Source organism: Rousettus aegyptiacus, unplaced genomic scaffold (genome assembly GCF_014176215.1).
Source record: "Rousettus aegyptiacus isolate mRouAeg1 unplaced genomic scaffold, mRouAeg1.p scaffold_m13_p_10, whole genome shotgun sequence".
NCBI classification, from domain to species: domain Eukaryota; kingdom Metazoa; phylum Chordata; class Mammalia; order Chiroptera; family Pteropodidae; genus Rousettus; species Rousettus aegyptiacus.
In genome coordinates, this window is record NW_023416285.1 from 41,526,826 (window position 1) to 41,543,700 (window position 16,875).

Here is a 16,875-nt window from a genome sequence, read left to right on the forward strand (position 1 = left end):
TTTTTCTGACCTAAGAAAACTCCTAGGTCAATCAAATTTCATCTATTTTGCCACAAAATACCATCTTCCATCTCAATTTCCTTTCCTTTTCTCCTCCTTGTCAGTGTAGCATAATGGTTCTTTTGATGGTAATGATATTCAACTGATCACACAGTTCTGTTTCTCTTACTTTTCTATAGTTGTCTTTCTTCGGCTCCCTGTGGCATCTGGCACTACTGGTCACATAGTCCTTGATAGACTATCCTAATGCACTTTCTTTAACATTATACTTTCCTAGTTTTTAAAAATTTTTTATTATGCTTTAGATGCTCCCTTCTCTACCCCCCTACTCTTCTCACTTTCACATGCCATTTTCACGCTCTCATCCTCTATTCCTCTGATATACTACTCATTCCCAGATATCTAATAATGTTGTCAAGGCAGCCCAAGTTCTCCCTCCCAAGTGAATCCTTGGATTAAATCCAGCCACACTTTCTTCCTTAAAAGTTTGATTGCACTTATACATCGTTTTGTAATATATAATGGTTTCCTATCTTTATCTGTCCTTTTTAAACCTAGATTTAAAGTTTTTTTGTAAAACAATTTACCTTTTATTTTTCAGTAATTCTCAAAACACAAAAGCAATTTTGAACACAATGTAGACAGTCAAATACTTTTAAGATGTATAATCAGTTCAAAACAATAAACTTGTTACTTGTAAAACATTTCTAATTGTAGCTATTTTAACTATAGTCAATCTTATAATTTTTTTCTAACAATTTTCATACTTTTCACACATTCAAAGGGACATGGTAATTTTTCCAATTTTATGTCCTTTAAAATGTCAACCATTTTAGTCTTAAAGCAGCCTATATGTAGCTACCGTGTCTAAAAGACCTTCCATATTCTGTTTCTCAGGGAAGAAAATATTTTAAATAGCATGCTAACAGCCATTTTGTGACTGTGTGGCCATCTTGAAGATGAAAGCCATGCATGGAGGAGGTGAAGAAGAATAATAAAAGATGCCTGGGTTCATTGCCATGTCTTGAAACTGCCATATCAGTTCTGAAGTTTCTGATATGTTAGACAAAAATAAATCCCTACCTTCTTTGGTCCAATGCTATGCTAGGTCTCTTTTACTATTAACCCAATGCAATTTGTAACTGGCATAAGCAGAACAAATCATTGCAATGGTCTTGCATAGGGCAAGCACAAGGAATATCTCAAACAGCATTTCCCAAATCAGTGCTCCTATTATGAGAGATGCTAAGAGATGATCACAAATTCTGAAGTTAAATTGTCAAACAAATGAGTAATGATATATGTGATATCATCTTGGAGATTCGTAAGGTGTGTTAACATATTAAAGGTTCTAAAGTATATACAGTATCAGTTGGACGATGTGCCCAAAATACTTTCTAAAGAATTTTAGGTTATGCTACATAACACTTACTCCCAGGAGCATAACAACATAAGATTCACAAATATTAAGGAATAACTCTGTGTTTGTGAGACTGGGAACATGAATATTTAAATATACTAGAATTTATATGTCTAAGAGTGTTATTTATATATATATATATATATATCGACAAGCTCAAGTAATAAATAAAAGAAACATGTAACCCAAAGAACAAAGTAGGGTCATAACTTTGAAACAAACAAACAAAAAAACACACTAAGTTCATATATTACCTTTACACAGTATTAAAAAAAAGGGGGGGTAAAGGAGGTCAAATATGCGGTGACAGAAAAATTCAACTATGGGAGGCGAACACACAGTGTCAATAAATATTGTTAAAGTGTAAAGCTGGAACTTACTGGATTTTATTAAGCAATGTCACCATAAAAAAATAATAAATTTTAAAAAATGTTACAAATCAAACATAAATATAACAAAAACAATAATAGCTAACATTTACTAAATGCTTAGTATGCATTAGGCACTACTCTAAGTGCCTTACATGTATTAACTCATTTGGCCCTTATGACAATCCCATAAAAGAGGCCTGGTTATTATCCTCACTTCGCAGATGAGGAAAGTAGAGCGAGGTTAAGAAACTTGCACAAGATCACAGAGTTAGTAAGCCAGAATCAGAAGTCAAAGCCCAGGCAGCCTGAATCCAGAGTCTGGGCCCTAAACACCATGCTATACTGTCTCTCTAAATAAAACAGGAGTAGTCAACACCATGCACAGCTGTTCGGATATATTCATACAGTTACCCATGTGTTTGCAAAATTTTACAAGGCGATTTTATATGATATTTAATTTTATCTTCACAGCCGTTCTATATCAATATATTCTGTCAATAGATTGATTTACTTGGCATGAATTCATATGATTAAAAGCTCTGTGGCCACAGACTATTCCTTTTATCTGCTGTCTTGGAAATATGTCCTTTCTGTGTATCATCAGTGCCTAATAGAGTTCATGGAAGAAAAATAAGAATTAATTGTATATTTACAAAATACAGAACAATTAAAAGGAGAGCTGGGCATCATGTTAATAGATCAGTCCAGATTCATTATTATTGCTACTGAAAAACACTCAACAAGATTGGCTCATTAGCCATTTTTCAATTAAATCGTAGAATCTCAATTCAACCTTAAAATCCCTTTGAAGTTATAAGTCTTGATGTACTATCATAAACACTGAGAAAGATACAGATAAAAATTTTAAAAACATAGCTTAGTTTGGTCTTCAGTTACACAATGGGTGTAATATATTATGTGACTACATTAAAATATTTTCTTATATTTAAAAGTTGAAGGAAATCTCCATAAACTTTTAATCATAGAGGATAAGAGAATCTAGATTTTGTATTGTAATTATAAGAATTATATAACTATGAACATTGGAGGATATGTTGACTTGAATTATAAGTGAAGTTAATAGCACTGCCAGGTACTATGCAACAACATAGATCTTATTTATATGTCTCACTACACTAAGACCTAAAACAATTAGTCATCTCTTAATAGCTTAAATGTTTATTTTAAAAATAATGCTTTTCTAAAAAAAAGTCCTTAAGTAATACATAGGCAGTGCTAAGAGTAACACAATTTCTTAAAAGGGTTCCCTTATTTTAAAAAATTCCCAGACTGTACCTTTCTTCCAAAACCCCACCAACTTTGAGCATTTTTACCATATTCTCATGTTATTAAATCGTTCTAACCTTAATTTAAATTATTCAACAAGAATGTGTCACTTTTGTTCCATGGACTACATTAGAACTAAGTGAAAAGCATTAATACATGAAAAAAAATTATATTGTATACAAACCATTCCATCAGGCATCTGTTCAAAAAAAACTCAACAACATTTTGGATGCAAATTTGTCCTATCTGAATGGATTTTTTAAAAAGTGCATGTGTTTATGTAAAAAAAATAAAAAATAAAGTACCAGTAAGGAAAAAACTAAAGAAAGAACACTTTTAACTGAAAATAATTTGTTTCCATTTCCACTCAAAACATACTAAACCATTAGAGAAAACTTTGATTTTTTTTTTTAGGTGTGTTAAGGAGGTGCAGGTGAGATGAGCTACGCAGTACAGTTTCTTCTAAGCTCTGCATTGGCAATTAACAAGTGGCAAACACCATGAAAATTCATGACATACTGTTAGCTTCCAACGATCTCAAAATGTTTCGAAACCTCTTTTTTGTTGAAGGGGATGTTTTTCTGTATGGGAAAAAAATAGTCTCATGCATCTGCATGCTCATGTTAAAACTAGTAAAATGATTTTCTATTGAAGAATTCAATCATATATGACAACTAAGAATCTCCATTTGTAAAAAAAAAAAAAAAAAAAAAAAACCCAACCTAACAAAAAAACCTTCACCAGAAAAACCTTGAATGAAATTCAGATAATAAGAAATTGGAATACAAATTTTAAAAACACCAAGTAATACAAAACTTTCTATGATAGAAATGTTTTATAGCTGAGATGTCCAATATAGTAGCTACTAGCCACAAGAGGCTACTGAGTATTTAATATACAGCTAGTGGAAATAAGGAACTGAATTTTAAATTATGTCTAAATATTTAAATTTAGCCACTTGTGGCTGGGACTACTACATTGGACAGTGCAGCTCTAAGGATTAGGAGAGAAATATTTATACCTTAAATTCTAATTCAAATAGTAAAAAGTCCTATAGATAGGCATATACATTAGATGCTTCTGATACATAAGTTTTTTTTTAAATACTTGTATTTATATAGAGGAAAGGACTATAATATAATATAAAAATGTTGCTGCATTTGTGGGAATCAAGTTTTCTGTACTGATCTTCTAGAGGGGATCAGGACATTAGTTCATAAGTTGTCTCTATACTGTAACTTCTTAGGGAATTTCCAAAAATGCAAGTGCCTGGGTCTCAACTCCCAAAGATTCTGGTTTAACTGGTCTGGGTTGAGGCCTGGGCATAAAGATATTGAAAAGCTATTCAAGTGATTCTAACATGCAGCTGCTAAACTAGAAATAAAATAAGAAACTATCAGGTGTAGGTGCAGTATGCAGCTGAAGACATTTCTTTGCTTGTAGAAAACTCACTCTCATCTCTTGCAGTGAGGATGGAACTTTAACTTAGGCCACTTAAAATCCTATTATTAACTTACTCATTAAAAGCTATCGTTTTAAAATCCAGTTCCTGAGTTGTTCAACCTATCTTCATTTTCAAATTAAAAGGGAAATCCAGAGAAATAAATAGACTCTCACACTTGCCATCAGCACTAATCCTCCTATCCTGAGACACTTATCTTTTCTTGCTTTTCAGGCCCTACCTTGTAAAGTGACATGAACTCAAATGAGTCACACACTTGGTTACATCAGAGGCCAGACAGGAGAATATCTTCAACTCGCTATTCTAATTAATGGCACAGACTTCTCCCAAAGCATATTCCAAAATAAAAATATATTGACGGGATTAACTCCTAAATGCACTGGCTTAGATTATGGTAGTGTTTCTTTTCTATTTCGAATGGTATTAATTACAATTTAATTATACCACAAAAAAATGTTTTATAGTTTATTTAAAAATTATAGACTCTCTCAAAAAAGTAGAATAAGCAGCAGCAGTTTATCCCAATAGTCCTTTTCTCCAGTGTGTCTGGGGCTGGGCAATAAGATGAGCTGGAAAAATACATACTCAATTGATATAGGAAAAGGTACAATGTTCTCTTATCCAACCCTTAACCTATTAAAAGTGAAATAAAGCAAGCATTTGACCTGTCTTTCTTAATAATAAAGAACACATAGATTCCATTCTTTTAAAGACTGATGGCTATCATCTAGCCCAAAGCAACTGATTAGACAATTCTTAAATTCACTTCCTGCATTTATGAGGCATGCCTTCAGAACATATAATGTATTTACAACTTTTGACTGCTATCATAGTATCAAAACCTATCTTTTAAACTGACATTAGTTTTAATGGTTTGCGTATGTGTGTATTACTTGTGACATGAAAAGCTATTTATAAATATTTTTGGATGCTGATAATTACCCACTAAAAAATAAGTAGGCTTTACATGCAAGAAAACTTTTGATGGGAAAATATAAATTCAAAAGACAAACCTACATAATAGTATAGGAAGTCATACTTGTCCAATCGTAAAATTGAAAGGCACTAGAAATTAGTCCTTTTCTTAATAACTAACCCTGTATATTTCTCTATTTTTATTCCAGCTTCCATCGTATACTCCCACAGAGCCTCTACAACATCAAAGTTAGAACACAATGTTATCATGAAAAAGTATAATAAATTTAGGATTGGATGTTAAAGCATTCAATTTGTCTTTGTATGAATTTACTGAATCAATATATGCATGCATTTAATTAAAATGCTAATGATATTAAAACGAAAAATAATTTGTTTCATAGCACTACCACAAGCAACCAATGGACATAAAGCAAGTTTTCACTTGGACCCTGCCAACTCAGTCATCAAAAATTTGGGAAAATACCAACGCTTGTTTCATAATACAGCGACGTTTATTTTTCCCTCATCCTTTAGTAAACTCTGTAGATATAAATTTTAAAATCTTGCTAATTAATTACCAGCGCCCTTCAACCCACAGATCAGGTGTCCTACATTTTGTTTAGGTCCCCGCCTTGAAAACAAACCCGATTGCCCCATTTTCTGAGAGGTAAACTCAGCTCTGAGCAGCTCCCTATGAAGTCACCGCGTTTGTTGTTTCAGAGTTGCAATTAAACGAAAATGACACAAGGCTGTCCCAGAGATTAGTAGGAAGTGTGTGGGGGTGTCGATCATATATGTAAGGCCAATGAAACCTGTACTGCTGTAAATCCATTTTAGTGTTAATATTTCTCTCCATTTCCCCTCCTTTAATATATTTACAGCAGAAGGAAATTAAACTTCGTAAGAACTTTCTCGACTTTACCAAACTTAAGCCTTCCAGCTTTCTGTACTACAGTATCATCATGTAAGGAGCAAGGGGGCAGGGAGTTTTAACTCGCGCACTAAGAAGAAAAGCAATTAAAAAGCTTGCATCAGACAGCGTCTTCTCCCTCTGTCCCCTTTGCCACCCGTCCCCACCACACCGCCCCCTCTTCCCCAAGCCCTTACATATACACATTCTTCTGGGCGGCCTCTAACCACACCGTGTCCACAATCATTTACAAAAATTAGAAACAGACTCCGGGAGCCCTTTCCTTAGCACGCACAGAGGAGAGCTGTACTAGCATGATGGGGCAGTGTCATTCCCCACTACACCACGATCCCTTACTCCCCATCTGGGGTTTCATTCCCCAAAAGCTGCTTTCCTCCGCAGGAGAGGGGGCTCTCTCTACCTAATTCACAATGAAATTTCATCTCATCCTTCCCCACTAGTTACCCCACCCCCACTCTAACATACAAGAACACCTCACCACGAAAACCAAAGAAAAGTATCTTCCACCAGGGCAAGAGAGGACTTGGTTTTGGGAGCTGGAGTGAAAGCAGAGAGAGGAAGAAGAGGGCGAGCGAGGTGTGCTTTGCTTTGCACTTCTGCATTTCGAGTCCAGAGCCCAGGGCCGCTCTCGTCCTTACCCGCTCTTCCGGAGACCCAGTCCTGCTACTGGAGCGCGGGGCGAGGGCTGCGGGGACGCGGCGTCTGGGCGGGCCGCGGGCAGCCGCCGCGGGCGCCGAGAGCTACCACCTCTTCTCCCCCAAGCGGCTGCGGGTGTGGGTCGGCGGAGCCGGAGAAGGAGCCTGGGGAGGGGTAGAAGAGGAGCAGCATCTCCTCCTCCTCCTCCACTCCTCGGAAACGCCCCTCCAGCGGCGACCCCAGCCGACCGCCTGACCCAGGAGCGCACGCTCAGCCTCTTCGCCCTCCTGTGCTCAGCGCGCCACCAAGGGCTTCGCCAAACCCCTTCTGCGCCGGGCAGCTCAACTCCTGCTGCTGGCTTCGAGCGCTGCCGAGGTGGCTGAGGCGGACCGGGGAGCTAGGGTGTGCTGCTTGCCAGCACGAAGGTCTCTAAGGGCCGCGATCATAGTGTGTTACCCTCGCAGGGGCCGCGGGAACTACTTGCACAACTACAGCTCCAGCTTAGGCGGCCGCGCTGGCCCCGCCTCCGTCCCTGTCACTCGACCCCTCCCGGGCTCCTGGAGTATCGCAGATCTCCAACCCTCCACTCCCCTAGTCCTGATTGGCCCACCGGCCTCCAGCCCCTCCCCCTCTCCAGGGACGAGGTCGCCGGGGAGACTGGCGCTCTGGTTCCCATGACTACCGGTGCAGTGGGCCTGGCTTCTCGCGTTCTTCTGGCAAGCCAGGCGCTCAGGTTGATGGCCCCGCGGCAAATTTCTTAGCCCTGCTGTGTGGACTTCTAATTTTAGGCCAAGTTGAAAATGCAGCAGACCTCCCCCACACTTCCAAAGCTAGAAACGACTTTAAGGCCCTGAGGAGTGTGAGGGAGAGTGAAAAATGCCTAACCGATTGCTCTTCTATCGAACTAAAGAATCCCTCCCCTCCTTGCCCGCTCTTGCCTCCAGCCTTGTTTCCAAATTCTCACTGGGCGGATTTAACTTTGAAAGGGTGAGAAGAGGAGAGATAGAGAAAGAGCAACGCTGTGCCCGCTCCCTGCAGCAATAGCAACTTGGAAATGGCGGGGTCAACGAAAACAGCTCGGTGAGTTTTCACACAGTTGTAAGTGATCTTCAAGGGCGTGGTGGCAGCACTTTGTCAATCCCAAAGACGCTCTGGAAAATTCAAATTTTTCTCACATTTTTGAAAAAATACGTAAATTTTTGCCGTGTTATTTCCCTCTGAACCTAAGATAATCCTAAAGTTTAAAATTTAAGTAAAACGTTTAACACAATCAAATAACACGAAGAACATCCATTTTTCTATGTAGGGCTACACATTACAACTCGACAAAGGAATGTCCTAGCAGCTATTCCCTTCCTGCAAGCTAAAAAATTTGTATTTCAGCAATTTACAAGGAAGTCTTGCTGAATTTATGAGCAAATTGTTATTTGAGTTTCAAAAGTTTGGGTTTATTCTCAGATATATAAGGTAAACTGGTCCGCTCTGGGAAGGAGACCTTGGGGGCTAAATTTAGTGTCGGGCCCTCGGTAATTCCAAACTTTAGTGTAGGCTCCAAAATGGAGACATCTGAGACAACGTTAAGGCTGCGATCCTAAATTCCCTAGCTTCTGAGGCTGCTCTACATGTGTGATGAATGAGGGAATTCATGGTAATGATTTACCTTTGGCGAGCACTTGAATTTTTATTATCTCATATACTAAATGAATAACTGTGATGGATGTCTTCAGTCAAATATGCCTTGCAAGTATGTATTGAATGTGATTACTCATAGTGCTAAACACAATGGGAAATACACAGCAGAATTTTAAGATAAGGCCCCTGCCCTCAAGGAGCTAACCACAAAGCCTAAGAAAGAAAATTAGTGCTCTTGAAACAATTCGAGAACAACTATAGTTAGAATTGGCAGCCACTCTTGAGTACTTCAGCAAATGAAAATCTGTGGTATGTGGAATGGGCTGGATTAGTCAGATTGTGGAGGGAAATTTAAACTGGGTTCTGACTGGTAGGTAGTGGGATGAATGACTAGGTAGTGGGACGAACGAATCAAAAGCTAGGAAAGGCGGCTGAAGGAAGAGCATAAGACCCGAGAGCAGCAGGAAAAGAGTTGTGGAAGTAAATTACAGTGAGAAGACCAGCCTCCCTAAACTAGAGACAAAAATGAAGGATTGGAACCCTTTCCTCAGCCCTCCCCGCCATTTTCTGAAATAGAATTATGTAAATGCTTTGGTTCAATATACAGATGTCAAATGATGTACACCAGAAAATTATATACTTGTATTAACCAATGTTACCCCAATAAACTTAATTAAAAATAATAAATAAATAAATAAATAAATAAATAAATAAATAAATAAATGTTCTGTTTCATGTATCAAACTGGTAAGGTAGAGATGGAGAGGTAAGTTTGTGAAAATAAAAACCTTCATGGGACATCTGCCTCTGGCACTGAAAGTTCATCTCTCTTTCTTGCTCTCTCTTCCCCCCTTTCCCTCCCTTCCTTCCCTTTCTTTCTTGCTTATTTTCCTTTTTCTTTTTTTCTCTCCTCTCATCTCCTCTCTTTTGTATTAAGGTCATTTCAAGTGGTTGCCCTCGAGACTTTTTTATGAGTAATCTTTCTGTTTTGTATGAGTTGAAAAGCTGGTTTTTAAATGAATGTCTATGATACCAAAACCTGATAATGAGTACACAAAAGAGAAACCTACAGGTTCATCTCCTTTTGGATATAATGTAAAACTAAAATGTAATATTAACAAATAGAACCCAGAATTACAAATTATATGCCAAAATTAAGAGGAATTTTGCCAGATATAAAAATTATTCAATGGTAGAAAACTTATTTATATAGTTGGCTATTTGAATAAGTCAAAAGAGAGAATTGTGTATCTTAACTGATGCTAACAGTATTTTGTAAAATCCTAACAAAAACTTAAAGAATTTAGAATAGATAATTTAAAAATATCAAAGCCAGAAACTTGTTTTATAATGAAACATTATAATTATTCCCATGGAAGTCTGGAACAAGGCAAGAGTGCCCACCACCACATCATGTAAAGACATGATAGCCAGTGCAATTATATATGGAAAAAAATAAGAAATTAAAAATAAATCAGGATTCTAATTTGTTTATAAATGATGTGAAAATCCCAAGGATCAATTGAAAAACTTGTAGAAGAGATAAAAAATGAGTTAAAAGTAACCAGTTATAAAAATTAAATACAAAAATAAAAAACTTTCCCATGTATAAAACATTACCACATAGAAAATATAATAAGAATTCTATTTATAATATGCACAAAGTTGAATAGCTAAAAATAAATACTAAAAAAATAAAACTTACTTTAAAAATGATAAACTTATAAGACATTAAAATGTTTGAATAAAGAAGAGATATACTTTTAGATGAAGTACCAAGATTTGAATATTGTATAATTATAATGTATTATAATATATTTTAAAAATAATCTTTATACCCAGTACAATTCTAATCATATGTCGGAACATAATATTTTTGGAAATATTTGAGGAAATAATGTAAAAATTAATTTATATGATTAACCATTCAAAAATAGCCAAGAAGAATTTCACACTAAAAGATACTAAAATAAATTATTAATCACAAATATTAGCAGCAGACTTGACCCCAAACCACATGTGACATAAAGTGGTTGTTCAGGTACAGTATATGATAAAGGAGAAAAATGTATCATTCAGTGAATGGTGCTGAGAAACTTAACTATTCCTAGTTTATTATTTCAGACACACATACAAAGATACATATTTTTTTCAAAAAAAAGATTACCTCACAAACTCATCTAATACCTTGATTTTTTTTTTACTTCATAATCTGTTTTTGATCTCTCTTATCAGATCTCTAGCTGATCCTAGTGCTTTTGAATGATTCCATAGTATCTGTTGCTTAGATGTGTCAACTTAAATAAAGAGATAAACTGAAGTAAGTTCAAATGACCAGAAATAGAGTGTATTCAGGAATAGCAGAAGAACTGCAGTTTAGGAAACTGGTGCTGCAGCAAGCTGCAGGGGAGTCTGTGGAGAGCTCCTGGCAGGCTGTGTTTATAGGCAAGGAGGGCACAGTGGGGTAAATCTAGCAAGAGTTCAAGCAGTAATTTCATTGGCTGGAGGATGGAGAGAGATTCTTGACCAGTGTTCATTGATAAGTAGATAAGTTTCAATCTTCTGTAAATCAGGCATTTATGGGGAATCAGTTTCTCAGTTCCCAAATTTTGTTCTTCTGAGGGGTCATGTGTGAAATTCTCCATTTCATATCCTCCGGTTCCATTTTAAATTGAAATCCTTTCACAGATGTAGCATAATTTATTTAACTCCTCCATTTTTAATGGACATAAATAAGTTATTCCCAAACTTTTGCTATTTCTTACAAGTTGGAATACATTTCTTAAGCACCTCCTTCTGGCTTACATGTAGAGTAACACTGTAGGTTTAGCTTCTAGAAGTGTTATTGCTAACTTAAAGAGTAGGCACATTTGGATAAACAAAACCAAGCTGCCCTCTAGAAAGGTAGTATGAGTTGCAGTCACCTTAACACAGTTGAAAAGTTTGATAGCACATTATGTTCCCCTGCTCTTTATCAAAACAATGTTATTAAACTTTTTTGACCTTTGCCAATCTTATTGGTACAAAATGCTATCTCATTACAGGTATAATTTTCATTTCTATTATGAGTATCTTTTTGTATGCTTACAAGCCATTTTATTTTCAGTTACTGAAAATATCCTCCTATGTTTTCTTCTAGAACTTTTATGGCTTTTCCTTCATGCATTTTATTTTTTGATCCATATGAAATTTATTTTGGTGGTAGCAACAGCTACTCAGTTGTCCCCAAAAACCTTAAAATAATTTGTAAAAATTTACTTCATAAAATATAAAATTTCTATATTGTAAAAAAAAACAATAATGAATAAGAAATTAACAAAAATTCAGAAAAGCAATGAATATTTGAAAATAAAACAAATATATAAAGAAATCAAAACAAAACCGAGCTATCATATATAACTATCAAATTGAAAAAATATTTTTAAAGACTTATAATATCTGGTGTTGGTGAAAATATGTGAAATAGGCAATGCCCCATGATTGTTGGTAGGATTATAGATTGGCTTATTTCCTTTGGGAGTTCAATTGCAATGCCTTTCATAATTCATAATGTTAATATACTTTAACTTATTCCATTTTGGAAATTCATCCTAAAGAAATATTTGCATACATGACCAGAGATATAATCAAGAATATTTATTGTAGTATTGTTGGCAGTTACAAAATTAAAAAATAAATGCCTGTAATAGTTAAATTATTACATAAACTATGGTTCACTCATATTATCTAGTGACAAAGCCATGTTGCAGTACAGTATGATCTAATTTGTGTTCAGAAGTACATATGTCTTTATATATGATAGTGTTCACACTATTAACAATGGTTTTCCTAAGGATTAGAATTATAGAAAACATTTTATTTCTGAAGTGCTTTCATTTAGAATCTTTACAAGCATGTGTTATTTTTAGTATAAAAAGTCAACATAGATTTTTGCTACTAATAATAAAGAAGTTAGATAGCTAACCATAACACAAATTTTACTGGGCTTCCAAGTGGCCCATGGACCTTAGAATGTTCATCACTTAGGGACCATACTTGTGACACACTCTAAGTCAGGAATGTTTTATGTGGGACCCATGGATCACCCCATAATGGAACTCCTTGAAACTGTATTCCAAGGATGCACGTTTGTGCATTTTTCTAGAGAAAGCATCTGTATATTTCAAAAAAGAAAAAAATTCAGAAAGGGGTTTATCTTTCTCCAAAATGCTAAGATTGTGTTCTTTAAATTCTAATGCTTTTTAAAATGCCACCTTTTACCTCAAAGGTTGAAATGAATTCTAGGCTAATCTAAACCTGTAAATAGCAGTGTTTTCCCAGCTGGCTTCTTGTATTCATCTCAGTGTGAAATATTTGTATTCTGGCTTGTACCAGCTATGTTAGTGTTTTCCCCCTTTAAGCCCAGAAACATCCTTTCTTGCTTGCAGAGTCAGGACTGTGATGGGAACTTTGCCCAGGTGAGAGTAGAAGCCAGATAAGTAATCCACCAAAACATGAGCAGGTAATTGGAGCACAAACTCTTACCGTGCTTAAGGAGGACTTTGTGAGGCAGTACTGACACTTCCAAGTGAACCGAGAGTTAGCTAGGAAAATAATACAGCAATAGAAACCAGATAGGACGACAATAACCCTCAGGTCAATTGAATAAACAGGTTATTTTCTTTTGGTAGAAGCTGAACTCTTAAAATGTGAGAATTCCCCTAGGATGTAGTTACATGACAGCAGTGGCACGGATAACTAAATGTTGAGGAGGCAGCCTGGTAGCTCAGAACAATGAAAGAGCACAGCATTTGCACTCAGAGACCTAAGTACAAATCTTGGCAAGCCACTTAACTTCTTGGAGCATCACTCTCCTCATTTACAAAGTGAAGGAAGTAAGAATAGCGGATATGTTCCACACATAATAGCCTGTAATGTTCTTTCAGTATTCAGAACTGAATGAAATGTGTATGTGAAAACTATTTATAAACTTTAAACTACTATTTTAAAAAATCAAACAACAGCTATAATGGCTGTACAGATTTTTGGAATTAGTGTTTTAAGACTTATTAAGAAAAAATTTTCAAATAATCTATTTTATTCTAAGATAAACTTCAGAAAATATTTATTAGATACCAGGGCTAGCTAGCACTAAGAAAGGTTAATTTGGAAAAATTTAATTGTGATGCTCCTATGACTTCCAATTTCTTTGCCAACCAAAGATTCTTAGCTCTTTTCCGATTTTCCCTAACTGACCCCAAACTGACCAGGGCTTGCTGGTTACCCTGAAGAGGGCTGCTGACAGCATGTTAGGCTAAAAGTATTTACCTACTCCTACTTGATGTGCCAGGTGCTTAATGGCTCTACCTGAACCCAAATATTTCTCCTCAATGCCTCTCCGGAATATTATTTCTGTCACTCATGAGTTAAACTCCAAAGGTTTTAACTTGAGAAGATCAAGGTTAAAATTCACTTTACCTTCCAGCTTTCTCTCTTTGAAAGCTAGCATAGATAGGTTTATCAGATTAGGTAGTTGTCACTTTAAACCCTGAGAGTGAGAGATACTGGAAAGGTAAATTTTAATTAATGAAGGAGGAGGGGGAGAGAGGGGAAACTAGTTTCGGGTGTGAGTGGAAGAGAAAAATGGAGAGGGGCATTCAGGAGGGAGAGGTTATGACCCTCGGCGTGATGATACTAAGGGAGAGGATCAGGGAAGTGTATGTAGTACTCGAGGGGTGTGGCACTGAAGTCAAACTGCCTAATTCACAATTTTTCCTGGGGCTGGTTCTGTCTCTGACTCATTTCTACTACTTGTCCTGGCAAGTTATGTAACCGCCTATTCAATCTGGATGAAGGGAGTATGGCAAATAAGCATAGCCCTTCTGTTGTTTGAAACTTAGCCATGTTTGAATATACACAGAGTAATTTACAATGAATATGCTGTCATTTAAATCTGACCTACAGGGATTTGCCTTAGGGTTCATGACTGCTAATCTTGACTTTTTAAAGTGTTCTCAGACATGGAGGCCAAATCAGAAGTTAAGCTTTCTAGTTTATGTTCTGTTTTGAAGAGGATGATTTCACACTGTCTGCTGGGAGTGAGCTGCTGTGCAAGAAGGTTGATTATTAAAGGCTTTGTTATTGGAGTTGGAGTGTTTAATAAAACAAAACCTACTTGGTGAAAAATTTCTTAAAACCTGAGTGCCTTGATTTTTTGCATTTCTGTCTATAATGTCTAAGAGAAAACTTAGGAGGAAATGGTCTTATCTATAGAAACTGATGATCAGTTTAGGGCCAAATACTGACTTATGGTATCCATATAAATGGAAGAAATGCTTTTTATAACCCCATGAAGAGAGAAAATTTGTCTTAGAAAGTTGAAGCTGTTAAAATAAGTAGTTCTTAAGCTCATATATAAAGTTAGAGAGGTATAAATAATTATATATATGTAACTTAAGCATTTTGCTTTTGCTAAAAACCTATCATTATACATTCATTAGCCAATCTTTGGATGCTAGGGCAAAGCCTTTCTGACCATGACTTTGCTATTGAGAGTCCAGGCTGTCTTTTTTACATAAACCATTCCCAAATGTAAAATCTACAACGTTCTATTTGTGTTGTTGTTGTTGTTGTTAAGGAAACGTAGAACTTGAGGGCATGTGTGAAATAGTATGAGTTTAGAGTATGTCTATATTTGTTACTATTTTCCAGTTTTCTTGCCCATGATAATTTGTGGCAGTAATTTGTCTTTCCACTTATATTGCTCCATTTTTAAAAAATTGTAGTAAAATGTGTTTAACACAAAATTTATCACTTTAGCCTTTTTTAAATTTCAACTTTGTTTTCAATAGGAAAAATAATTTTTGCATTTATTTTTAATAAAGTATATAAAAACTAAATTACCCAATTATATTTGCTGGAATAACTCACATTAAGAGTTTGAGAAACTAAAACAATTGCTTTTATGTGTGCTTCATGAGGATGAGAGTTTTGTTTTACTCACTGCTATGTCATTAGCTACTCGAACAGTTTCTGTCACATAGAGGGCACTCAGACACTATTAAGGGAATGAATGACTCTTGGTAGTTATAACTTAGGTGGAGGAAGCATATATGTGCAAGTATACTATGTTATAGCCCATCAGTAAACATTCAGGGGCCATGAGCATGTGTTTGTTTGTTTTGTAGAGGGAATAGAGAACATTAATCTAATGGTTTGGCAAAGTGGAAGTCATTTAATAGAGCTTCTATTTTATTTTGAAAAGATCCCCATATAGTGTTCGACGTGTCTTATACACAATATGTGTTTTGTAAGTTTTAATTTTTGTTGATTATTGGTTGATCTTTTTATTCTTACTACTCTACTGAGGGAGGGAGAAAAGAAGGGAAGCAAGGGGATGGAAATTAAGAGAGAGAGAGAGAAGCAAAAAAGGGAAGGACAAAGAGAAGAGCTTTGAGTATTGCATACTTAGTCTTGGAGTGCGGAGGGGAAAAGAGACTTTTCTACCCTCTCAAAACAGTTACTAAAGTATGCCAGCAATACGAACTCAAAGAAGAATGAACTCTAGTCCCTTTGAGCAGAGAATATATTCCAATTACTCAGCTTTCGATAAAAATTCTCTCGCTTCATTATTGTTTGAATGATCCTCCTTTCTTTTGTCTAGTTCTCTTAATGAGAAAGTCTTCTCGATATCAATAATGGCAACCTGACTTAGATGTAGTTAAAGTATATGTTACTTGCAAACCTTTGTTAACCAGAAACTACCATTTCTAAAACTCTTACCAGCTTTAGCTATAGACTATGGATTACATTTCAATTACATTACTAACTCAAATTATCCTCACCTGCTTTTAGAGGACCTCCAGATGCCTAAAAATTTCTTACCCATTTTCCAGATTTCCAGGATTCTCCAAGAGATAGTTCACATGTGCTCTGTGATGTTGATCTTTGTTCTTGTACTCAAAGCTTTCCTGAAAGTCTAATACCTGAACATCGCTTGCAGTAGGGAGCTTGTCACTTCCACCGATGTTAGTAAACCCTTCATGGGAGAAACAGTGTCAGTGACAAGGCGATTGACTCTCAGTGCTCCTGAGGCTGTGCCCACTAATAAGCCAGAGTTGGGGTGGGCCCAACTGCAGAAATGAGGCCAACACTTTGTTACCTGGTTTTTTAAGCAAGAGTACTTATGTTCATTATATCACAAAATCTCTGATGAAATTAATTATTTTAAGTGGATGGA

The 16,875-nt window shown here is 36.0% G+C and overlaps 2 protein-coding genes across 13 annotated transcripts in view; one reads left to right on the forward strand and one right to left on the reverse strand.

Moving 5' to 3' along the window:
• PTPN13 (protein tyrosine phosphatase non-receptor type 13) overlaps window positions 1-7,507 on the reverse strand; it is a 167,612-nt gene extending 160,105 nt beyond the window's left edge. For 11 of the 12 annotated variants that reach the window (XM_036227741.1, XM_036227737.1, XM_036227732.1 and 8 more), the window contains exon 1: window positions 7,028-7,507. The gene's annotated coding sequence lies outside the window, so the exon portion shown is untranslated. The remainder of the gene's footprint in view (window positions 1-7,027) is intronic. The other variant, XM_036227743.1, reaches the window with a different exon arrangement.
• A 243-nt stretch (window positions 7,508-7,750) lies between these two features.
• Window positions 7,751-16,875, forward strand: part of MAPK10 (mitogen-activated protein kinase 10) — a 417,591-nt gene continuing 408,466 nt past the window's right edge. The window contains exon 1 of the mRNA XM_036227746.1: window positions 7,751-8,105. The gene's annotated coding sequence lies outside the window, so the exon portion shown is untranslated. The remainder of the gene's footprint in view (window positions 8,106-16,875) is intronic.